We start from the raw sequence: 8,594 nt of genomic DNA on the forward strand, positions 1-8,594 counted from the left end.
GTTCAGCCTTATTTGACATACATATAGCTTGGCATGAGCTATATATATCATAGTAATATATTAGTTTAACATCAGCTCAGGAAAAATAATGTTGAAACTTATGTGGGATTTAATAAAGAATTAATAGATATGAATGGCTTTATAGGAAATAGAGTCTATCAAACAAATCTAACTTAGAAAAAAATTATGCATTACCTCATAAAAATAAAAGTAGACATTTATAAGGCTTTTAGCTCAGGTACATATGATCTTCTAGCTGAACTTTAGTACAAAGCATTAGTAATGCATGTTATAAGGATTAAAGACTGAGAAACTGGTAGGTCTCTAAAGGTAGCTGTCAATGAGATTGTCATTTTGAAGGGACTGGTTTTAACAGCGTGCTTGGGAGATCAGTGCTTCCCCTTGTACCATTCAATATTTTCATCAGGACCAGGGAAGTAAGTATAAAATTGCTGTTGATAAAAATGGCAGGTTGGCACAAAGGTTGGCAAAGTGTTACATAATGATGAAGATGTCAGCCATACCAAGTGAACTGAATTGTGTAGCAAACTGTGCCTTGTTCAAACAAATTCCATCTCAATACTGGGAAGTACAAAGTTGCAGTTCTGTGAAGGAATGTCTGTGCAGGCTGAAGGACCTTGCTGTTGATGTGATGGCTCCAAAATAGGTTTGTGGTTTATTGTAGATAACAGCACATATTGAGCTCCCAGTGCAATGTGGCAGTAAAATGGACTAATGAAATAGGAATATTCATAAAGAGGGAAGACTTAACCAAATGTTCATTATTCTCCTTTTCTATAAGGAAAGAGTAAGTTTGATAGTAGACTATTACAGAAGATAACAACATCCACATTTAAACCCTTAAAAGGGTTATCAGAAAATTGCTGAAAACATTTGAATTTTTGAACTAAATATTTCCAGGGGGAAAACAGGGGAATTCAGCTCCTGAGGTTACCTGTTTACAGAACATTGGCATGACCATGTGAAGAAAATAATGAGTAGGTTATGACAGAAGATAAACTTGTGGATGGCAACTGAGGCCATACAAATGAAAATGAAAAACTGTCTACAATTTTTTTTATTAACATGGACAGCTAACCAACATGAAAAAATACCAGTGAAAATCAGGGCATCTCCAGTTCTGGTATTTTCCTAATAAGAAACCTGAGCATCAGGAAGATGGCATTTACCCAAGCATGTTGCTGGCCTCAGTTCTGAGTCAAAGGGGGAAGATTGCAGAAATTACTGCGTGAAACTACTAGAAATTACTAGATGAATGAGTTCTCCTATTTTGCCTTCTGTGATGTGCAGTTAAGACATTTTAGGAATATTCCTTCTTTCCGTCTTTCAGCCACTTTAAAGAACTGAGACGAAATAAAGAGGCATGAAGGGAGAAATTCCCAAATGTTTGATGTGTTACAGCTATGGGTTGTTAATTGCTAATTTGATTTCTGACTCTTTTCTTTTTCATGATGGGCATTCAATAATAACTATTTGCTAATTGATAATTTGATTGATAATTGAAAAGGAAACACAAATAACATTCGTTGATTACACAGCACTTTTGCTACTTTTGTTACTTTTTGTTATTTTTGGAAAAAAATGTAAACATAAAAATAAAAATTAAAGACCCTTAGAGCAGATACAATTAAAAAGTGAAAAATGGGGGTTTACTTTTTTTTTTTGCTGTTGCTGTTGTATCTGTGGCTGTAAATCTGTTATTTAGTTTAATGTCAGATCATAAGGAGACCATATGGCTTTCCACAAACTGATTCTGCTTCTGTTTAAAACTTCCAAATTGGCTCAGTCCATGAGAGTAAGTGTCATGCTCATTTAAATACATAGAAGAGATTGACAGAAAAGGCACTAAAACAAGTAGTCCTTATTTATTTTGATTTAATAGATCAGATATCCCAAAAAAGTACTAGTTAATTTTTAAATTTTTGTTGAGATCTAGATGTTCACTGGAGAATAATAAAGAATATCTTCTGAAAATAGGTACTTCTTGTGCTTCTATCAAGGAACAAGAGATGATCATGATAGATGCTGACATCCCAACGGTGGCTACTGTATTTTCTGTAGCTACTGGTTCCTCTGCTGTGGAAGTGTGGGGATTTTTTTCAAGAGTGTTTGGAACCAAAGCCAAGATTATTAAATTAATTAATGAGGACCCAGTCCTTATAATATACAAGCAAATTTCCAAATAGTATATTTGGTTGATTAATATGAAAATAGTATGCACCCTGTTCTTTACTCTTAACCTTTGAAGGCATGCCCCTACCTGCAAAGAGTTTAGTGTTTGGAGAGACTGGAAAATCAAAAATCTGTTATTGGAATAGTAATAAAAATAATGCAACTGACAGACAATGACAGAGTGGTAAACCACAGATAGAAACTAATTCAAAACAAATTTATGCAAAATAAGAAAAGAACATCAAAGAGAGAACCTCTCACAAAGTTAAAGGCAATGAGTCACTTCATGATGAAAGAGATAGTTAAAAGTATGAATGCAGTTTATGAAACATTAGCAATCCCCCCACTAAGATGCAATCAAATCTTGAGTATGCAGAATAGGTTTGTAGTGATAGTGAATAAGAATATATTCTGAATCTTTTGACACATACACAAGTCATAAACATTAAGTAATCTACTTCAGGAAGCTTTTAGTTGAAGAAATGTGTTAAACTTCCTTGTGCCTTACTTTCATTAGATAACATGCATGTACTATTCTCATAGGAATTTCAGAAGCTCATCAATATTTGTTAATCTGCAAGTTCCTGATGAAAAGTGGTATGTGGTATTTCAGCACACCTGAAGCATTAAGTACCACTTTAAAAAATCAAGATTATAATATTTTCCCTCACACACAGAAATAAGAAAATATTATGAAAGCTGTGAAAAAAACCTAAAGATAAAAACTAAGCAGACCTTTCTATCAAGCATACCTTTTATCTACCTGTCATAAATCTGGAATAGTTTAAAAAAAGCATAGTGTATTAATCTACATTTATAATCAATAAAAGCATAAAGTTTAGCCACTTGTGAAATGGAAGAACCTTAATCATCATACTCAGCCACAAATTAATGTGAATTGAAACTCAGTCATTAGAGTGAAAAATAAACTGAGCATCAAAAATGTTCAATACCATGCCATGTACAGATTTCTCAAGAGGAGGTACTGTCCTAGCATGGAAAAAGAGAGGTTTGGAGCAATGTTTCACCTCGGCAGGGTGAAAGATAAAATAACAAAATTGTTCCTGGGAAGGTATAGAAGACTAAGAGCAACAACTGTAAGTTTTCAGCTCTAAATTGGCCAAGGGGTGTGAAAAGGAGATGAAGAAAATATAAAGGAAAATGTAAATCTCTGGGTACTCCCTGGAGGTTTAATCATGGAAAATCAAAAATGTGACGCTATACATTGTGTCCCAGTTTCATTCCACTTAGCTTTAAACAAGAAAATTAGCTATCTAATTTAAGGAAGGATCCGTTTCCAATTCTGGCACAAAGAAGGAGGGAAAATTTTTCTCAGGTGTGCATCTCAGATATGATAAAATCCTTCTCTTGGGTCTCTATTTGTCTCTATAGACAGGGCTTGAACGATTAGTTGAAGCTGGAATGATTATTTTAAGCTTGGTGACAGTTAAACTTTTAGACAGCTAAAGCCAGGTGAGACAACTCTTACCCTTTGTTTACAGCCTATCACCTCCAGCTGCTTGGAGGGAAAAGGTGTACCTGCTTATAAATATTAGAGTGGAGTCCAGATCCTGGCTGGCTAACCTGGTGCCAGAAATGAGAAGCCCAAAAAAGCCTGGAAAAGTTCTGGACACTGTAGATGGAATATTATAGTCAAATGTTGCACTTGGTTTCCATTTTTAAAATGTTTGAATCTTATTTTTTCTCAATTTTTCATCTAGTACTAGCCAGAAATATAAGCAAAGATGGGAATGGTTTGTCCTGAAGCTACAAAGCAGCTCTCCTGAATCATTTTCACCTCTCAACTCTGCTTTAAATGGCTCTGTCAGGGACACATGCAAAGCTCCCCCTACCCCACAGTAACATTTCAAAATATGCCTAGGGGTATTCTTCACTTTTGAGCAAGGTTTGGCAGTAATAAAGCATTACTCATTTCCCTGCTTGCTTTCTCTGAGCCACAAGAGCAAACATGTAGTCACTGATAGCTCTGCTCAAATGTTACTGTATAAAATAAGTGAGCCTGGCTTGCATAAATTATCCCATCATGGAGAAAAGGAATTATTTCCTTGAGCACTATAAGAATATAAATTAAATGCAGAATTTTCCTTTAATGACTTAGTACAATATGAAATAAATATCTGTTTGTTCATATGTTTTAATATAAAAGGTAAATTGTTTCTTTATCTGAATTTCACATCTATCTATAAAGACATATATACATATATATAAAACTCATAAATATGTACTTACATAAGTACAATATACATACATAGACACACACATATATAAATAAGTATAATATCCTTTCCTCAAACATTGTATTCTTACAAAAATAATGAACCAAATGTTATGGGGGAGTTATTTGTTACCCTAACCAATGTCTCCCAGGAGAAAAGATAGTTAAAAAATTACCACCATAACACTGTGAACATTGCAATTTCTCCCGATGAGTAAAATTGGAGAAATTTCTCCTTGAGAGCAAAAAGGCAAGCTGATTAAGTCAAAGAGGCGTTATAAACCCCAAGGGAAAACAACGTGCTTTATTTTTGAAGTATTCCCAGCAGAAGTCTGGGAAATCTTACATGTCCTCTCACCACGATCCATCATTATAACTTAGCTGTTTGCAAATCCTCAGCAGGTCATCATATTTTACACTTGCTAACCATGTAAACACAACTGGGGACTCCTAATTACTGTAGATAATCTCAAAAACTTTCCACTTTTGTAAAGCATACAGAAAAGGCTGGGAATAGATAATTTCCCATGCCGTTGTGTTTTGCTCATGTATATTTGTATAGCTGTCACTTTTCTGGATCTCTGGCTGCAAGTGTAAAGTATCTTTTTCATACACATATAATAGCTCGTAACAACCTTGGAGATGCTCAGTTCTTGTTCTGCATACAGCAGGTGGGTTTGCTGTGCTTTTGCTAAATTGTTTAATCAAAGTGCTTCATACTGAAGGGTCCATGAATAAATATAGTAAACATCATCAGAGGAAGTGATTTATATTTACTTCAATTTTGCCAGGAGAAAACCTAGATTATCTTGAATTAGTAGCTGAAGTTTTTGTATACTAAAGTTCACTGAGTATATTAAGAGCGTCATGCACAAAAAAGACAGCAACTGCTCAGTTATGGAGTTCCAAAAATGGAACAAACAACGCCAATTATTTTTTCTTCATTTATGTGAAATTTTCACTAGTATGGCTTATGGCACTGGACCTGGAAATGTATGTTTGACTGTGTCTCAAAATTACCAGCACTACTGCAAATTTGAATTTTGCTGCCCCAAAGACAAGACTCTGGAGCCACACCAGAGCAGGCTAACCTTTCCCCAATGAGGCAGATGATGTGGGCAGCGTCAGAGCAAAGAGCCCAGGTACAGCCTCATAGGGCCAGGCTGGCCTCTCCAAGGTGGGAGAGATGTTGGGATGTGGGCCACCACTGCAGTGGTCTCTGCTGCACAAATGACAAGATTTTACAGGAACACCAACTGGCATGGATCTGCACAGGGAAAACTAATGAGAGAATGAGGGGTCTTGGCTGCCTACTTCATCTCTGCCTAAAGTTTGCCTGCTGCATATCAGATTCTACTCACAGAGAGTAGAATCTATTTTATCTAAATTATCTATTTATAAGACAGCACAATAAAGGGTATGGCAACTATCCCTTCTCACAGGGATGTTTTAGGGAAACAGCTGAATATACATTTATTATATGTACATGCCCTACCAGGGTAATACTCTGATCAAACCTGAGGTGTGAAGCATGGTGCATGTTAAGACAAGAAGGAAGAGTTTGCTACTGACAGATCAAATTTACTTTTCTAGGGTGTTGAATGCATTCTTATAGGTAGAGCAGGGCTCTGTATCAGAGATTGCCATGTAATTCCACTCGTAACTGCACTGCAGAAATCACATTTTTAATGGCAGTTACTGTGCTAACCACAGTATTTCAGTTATTCTCAAATTATTTTCATGAGACTAAGAAAAAACTATATGGAAGCATCTGCCCACCTGTTATCTGTGGTTTCACATTATGAATTTTGCAGTAGCAGGGCATGTTTTTCTTCCACCCTGTGGGCCATTTAACCATTGCTCCCGGCTCTTCACAACTTACCCCCAGCAGAGCTTTCTGCCACTTTTACTGTATTCACTGCATACACATAGAAATACACATGGAAATACACACTGTGTACACATACACACGTGTGCATATGTGTGCATGTAGGAATATGGACATGCATGTACATTTGCACCAATGAAAATAAACCTGTGTGCATGGCCCTTTCTGTGGTAAAGCTGTGAAATTAATCTGTTTTGCTTGTTGGTTTCTTTCTAATGGACAGAAAGGACGGTAGCTTGCTTGGAGGAGACAGAGTGGGATACGATTATGCTGTGGGAGCTGAGAGGCAGGGAAGGACAAGAGATCTGTTCAACCAATTTTCTTCCTGGATGACTCATAATATGGCCTCTTTTGGTAGGGGGGTTGTACAGCGTGGAGCTCATACAGCGATCACACACGTGCTCAGAGGACACAGTGTAGTTTGTACAAGGAGCGTCCCTGTTACAATACATATCGATATTCAGAGCCAGATTCTGCTTTTCAAGTACTGTCTTTCTTCAGTGATTCAAGAGAGCTATTTGTATGAATGATAGTGGAAGGATCGGAATATCTGCTTCTTCATCTGCCTTTCTTTTCGAAAGAAATTTCACTGTTAAGGTTTTGTTGTGTTCAAACCTGCCTGTGATGAAAAGATATATATTTGAGTTTAGAAATCCAGAGACATATGGTGAATGTGAGAGCTGGCCAGCAATCAAGAGTGATTGATTCAGGTTTGGTCTATCAATTAAGTGACAGAGCAATTTTAACCTTTTTTTTTTATTATTTTATTTTAATCTTGGGACTTCGCTGGAATATTATAACTCCCTTAACCATGCCTGTGACAGCTGACTTGTACCCATAAACTTTGGTGCATTGATCTATTAGTTCAGCTACTTCAATACATCTTCTTTTCCATAAATATGTCTGAGCCGTGACTTTTTTCCAACCTCACCAGAGGTATCCTTATTTGGAGAGATCTAATATGTACAGTGGTATCTGCACACACAGTCTAATATCTGCTTTGAATAGCCATACATAATTCACAGGGAGCAGTATGGCTGCACAGTAACCTACACTTAAGTGACTTAGTGTTGAAGCATTTCCCTACTCACAGGAGAAAGAGGCACTGGTTAATAAGAGTTCTCCTCTTTTTTTCCCAGGGGAAGGGGGATGGGAGGGAGCAGTGGAGGAGGTCTAGATTGCTGCACCAAATAAAACAAAGAGGAAAAAAAAAAAAAAAGAAGGGGAAAAGAAAAATCAAAGCTTCTTCCTTGTTCACATTTTTAGCTTATGTCTTTTGGATTCATTCCCTACCTTGTGTCAGTTTTCTGTACTGACAGTAATTCTTGTACACAGTCGCATGGCAAGATTAACTTTAAATCCTCCCCTCCTCCTTCCCCCTCCAGCCCCTGCCTGTCATTGTCTGCTCTTGAGTAAGCAAAGTGAATGTGGCCAGAGCAACGTGGGACTGTGTTTTTCCATTCTCAAGGGCAGCCACCCTTCTCATCAGCAAATCCATGCTAGCTGCTAGAGCTTCATATATTAAACTGATTTTCAGTCGCGAGGTTAGTTTCTCACCGGTGAAGCACTCAGCATAATAATACTTTACACCTTGTACTTCAGCAGTCCTTTCTAAATACTAATTTAGCCTCATGTCCCTCTCTGAGGTAGGTCAGTATTATCCCACCAAATGAATGGGGAAGCAGAAGCCCACAGAGGTTAAGTGACCTATCTGGAGTCAAGCAAGAAATGAGTAACAATGCAGAGAACAGAAAACAAAGCCCCTCCGGCTCACAAGCTTGCATGGAGCAGTTGCAAAAATTATCAGGTGTTCAAACAAGGTTTGTTGCTAAAGAAAATAGAATGAAAATTAAAAATAAACCCTCTTGGAAGAAAAGGAGACACTTTATAATCACTGTTTTCAGATGAGGGAGCTGAGGTGAGAGAAGAGTTAAGTGATTTGCTTGAGATCCCATAGGCAATTCTTACCAAACATTGAAATTATGTGAGTAGTGAAGGCAAGAAGAGAGACTGTAATTAAATAAGTGACTTCTCTGATTGTATTATTAAACACAAAGAAACAAAAAGACAAAAGGAGTGTAATGTTCTCTGTTGAACTTTTAGAAATCCAAATTCAGTTGCCAATTTTATTTGATCACAGTTCCTTTGTTTGGTTTGACTTTTGCTTTACTCATTTATTTTCTTTCATTTGTCCTTTTTTATTCTTTTGACAGTAGATATTTTAATTATTAAATTTCTTGTTTTCTTTAAGTGTGTCAATTCTCTTAATCATTCTGT

Source organism: Cyanistes caeruleus, chromosome 2, assembly GCF_971803275.1.
Source record: "Cyanistes caeruleus chromosome 2, bCyaCae1.hap1.1, whole genome shotgun sequence".
NCBI classification, from domain to species: domain Eukaryota; kingdom Metazoa; phylum Chordata; class Aves; order Passeriformes; family Paridae; genus Cyanistes; species Cyanistes caeruleus.